General features: G+C 46.6%; 1 pseudogene; it reads left to right on the forward strand.

Annotated features, from left to right (window-relative positions):
* Window positions 1–1911: 1911 nt before the first annotated feature.
* On the forward strand, window positions 1912–2029 carry LOC126254236 (5S ribosomal RNA; annotated as a pseudogene).
* The last annotated feature ends 1331 nt before the right edge of the window (window positions 2030–3360 follow it).

Below are 3360 nucleotides of genomic sequence, written 5' to 3' on the forward strand. Positions count from 1 at the left end.
TTACCAGAAGCAATTGCCTTCACCCTTTCGCTATGTGCACACTCCTCCAGATCCGACTCAAACTATTATTGTCACTAAGGTTTTCACCTGTGATTTTCGAACACGATTACCAGATGATCTCTCATTAGCTCTTATTCACTTTGAACGGAAGTACATTTTCGATTTTCAAAGAGGTTAGTAAACACAAAATAGATACAAATAATATGTCGTAAGCTCGACTAACGAGATCACCACCAAGCTGTGGTGCTTCTTGGTTCAGCCATTAAGTCTACTGCACTACAATATGTCATTCAGATTCCATGGATTCCACGCTGAGACGGCTTTTTAGACATGGAAAGCAGTAAAGGATGAAGATATTAAACTGTCTGACAAAAAATTGAAGTACCAACAACAGAAGGAAGAACCAAAATAAAACTTTACTGGTTGAGCTGATATGTGATGCTATTTCACCGGGTACAAAATCGAGCCACATTCACAACTTATCAGAAAGAACCCACTGATCAGTATGACCTTGCTCCTCCTCCGGCATGCACTGATTTGGTTCATAACGGTTTCAAAGTGGTTATACTTTTTTCAGAAGAAAGCTGGCCAACAACTATTGTGCAAGTGGTGCTTGATATCGTGGATTACTGGCGCTGGGGCGGAGTTGACCTCCGAGCTGTTTTCACACACGCTACGTAGAAGATAGCTCTGGGGATCAGAGTACCTCATCATCACACTGACAGTGAAACACTTAACATATGGACGGGCATTGTCCTGCTGAAAAATGGTACCACGATACAGTTACATGAGATGTAACATACGACGAAGGGCGTCAGTGCCGTAGCGTCACAGTTTCCTCAGTCAGTATCAGCCGTGAAGTGCACTCACACCCAACGGCTCCCAACACTATAAGCCCAGGAATAACAAATATGTGATACTTCAAAACAATGATACTTAAAAACAATAGAACAATGGGACCTCTATCCATGTCATCACAGCACTCGCCGAAGATGGTTATCTAGGATACTGCAGAGCCACATTTCATGCTGAAGACAATGTGGCATCACGTATCAGCAGTCCGTGCTTCTCGATCGTAGCATCACTTCAAACGCAGCCTATCCATGGGACGGTAATTCCCTGGTGACGACTACTGCTAGTCTCCGGCCAATAACGACGAGTGTGCCAGGCTTCACGTTACCGTGTCATCCAACAATGGGCTACTGTCACATCGGAATGCCCCAGAAATCTGGATAACGCACGATTAGACCAGCGGGCAAACGGGAATGAGGCCCATTTTGAACTGTCATGGGCTGACTACGCTATCTCACACGAGCGTGCGGCACCTCCAAGTGTTTCGCAGTGATTACTCAACATCTGACGCTGTTTACAGCCCTTGTATACTCTACCAGGCCTGGTGACAACACTAAACAGGAGCAACTCCGATGTAAAACTTCCTGGTAGATTAAAACTGCGTGCGGACAGGGTAGAATCGACAGAATTGAAGGTGTGAGGGTGGGTCGTGAGTCGTGCTTCGGTTGCTCAGTCGGTAGAGCACTTGCCCGCAAAAGGCGAAGGTCCGTAATTCGAGACACGGTCCGGCACACAGTTTTAATCTACCGGTAAGTTTCATACCAGCGCACACTCCGCCACAGAATGAAAATCTTATTCTGGAAATACTAATGTACTCTGGTGCCTGTTCTACATGTCACAGATCATTGCAACTCTGAACATTGTAATAGCCGCCGATTGTGTGCACGTGGACGAAGCTACTTTAATATTCAACTATTCCTGCTGGGTTCTTCACTTTTTTGTCACGCAGTGTATTTGTACCCAAGTGTCCACTTTTTGTGCCAATTTAAAACCCTTGAAGTATTTGTATAAGTCATTTTTTGTCCTATTTTATTTTCCGGCTTTATATTATGTCTTGCTGCCAACGACCTTGCCGCAGTGGTAACACCGGTTCCCGTCAAATCACCGAAGTTAAGCCCTGTCGGGCTGGGCTAGCATTTGGATGGGTGACCATCTGGTCTGCCGAGCGCTGTTGGCAAGCGGAGTGCACTCAGCCATTGTGAGGCAAACTGAGGAGCTACTTGATTGAGGAGTAGCGGCTCCGGTCTCGGAAGCTGACATACGGCCGGGAGAGCGGTGTGCTGACCACATGCCCCCCCATACCACATCCAGTGACCCCTGTGGGCTAAGGAAGACACTGCGCCCAGTCGGTTCCTTTGGGCCTTCATGGCCTGTGCGGGAGGAGTTTTTAGTTTTAGTTTATATTATTTCTTGACCAAAAAAAATGGTTCAAATGGCTCTGAGCACTATGGGACTTAACTTCTGAGGTCATCAGTCCCCTAGAACTTAGAACTACTTAAACCTAAGGACATCACACACATCCATGCCCGAGGCAGGATTCGAACCTGAGACCGTAGCGGACGCGCAGTTCCAGACTACAGCGCCTAGAACCGCTCGGCCACTCCGGCCGGCTCTTGAGAAAACAGTAGTTTATTTGGTATATGCAGTACTTATTCTTCAGTCGATTCGACTCAAGTAAATACCGCCAACTGTTTTCGTAGTTCCATTCCTACAGCGCGATTCTTGTGCAACTGGTTGTCTGGTTGATTTGAGGGAGGCGACAAGACAGCGAAGTCATTGGCACCATCGGATTAGGGAAGGATGGGGAAGGAAGTCGGCAGTACCTTTTCAGAGGAACCATCCCGGCATTTGCATGAAGTGATTTCCCTAAATTACGGAAAACCTAAACCAGGATGATTGCACCCGGGTTTGAACTGTTGTCATCCCGAATTCGAATCCAATGTGTTAACCACTGCGCCACCTCGCTTGGTATTTTGGTACGAATAAAAAGGCGGTCACAGATGATTTAAAATGGTTCACGTGTTAATTTATACGCCATAATATAGTGAAAAGTGTCAGCTGACCGATATGTGGTTACGACCGGCCTCTTCGTGGACATTACCACAGACAGCTTTGTTGATTGTCAGGTTCGGCCCTGATGTCACGTGACATTTGCAGAGCCGTTGTTTTGAGTTCTAGGTTATTCGATTCTTGAATACCTCCTTGCGTGACTCACGGTGAAATAAAAAGTCCAAGACTGACTTGAAGCACAGAATAGTATCCTACAAGAAATAGCGTTTCCGTTGCACTATTAATTCCCAGAACGAACGGGAAGCAAAACGACCTATAAAAGCGATAGGGAAGTTAATTAGAAACGCCTGGAGTCTAGAAGCGCCATCTGTTGCGTCAGAAAGGGAGCAAGGTCTCCGAAAGCTATAAATTGGAACAGATCGATGGCGGGGTCGCGGTGTCACACAGACGGTAACTCCGTGGGCGACAGAAATAGTCGCCGCCGATGGCACTTCCAGT

The sequence above is a fragment of the Schistocerca nitens genome, chromosome 4 (assembly GCF_023898315.1).
Source record: "Schistocerca nitens isolate TAMUIC-IGC-003100 chromosome 4, iqSchNite1.1, whole genome shotgun sequence".
Classification (NCBI taxonomy): domain Eukaryota; kingdom Metazoa; phylum Arthropoda; class Insecta; order Orthoptera; family Acrididae; genus Schistocerca; species Schistocerca nitens.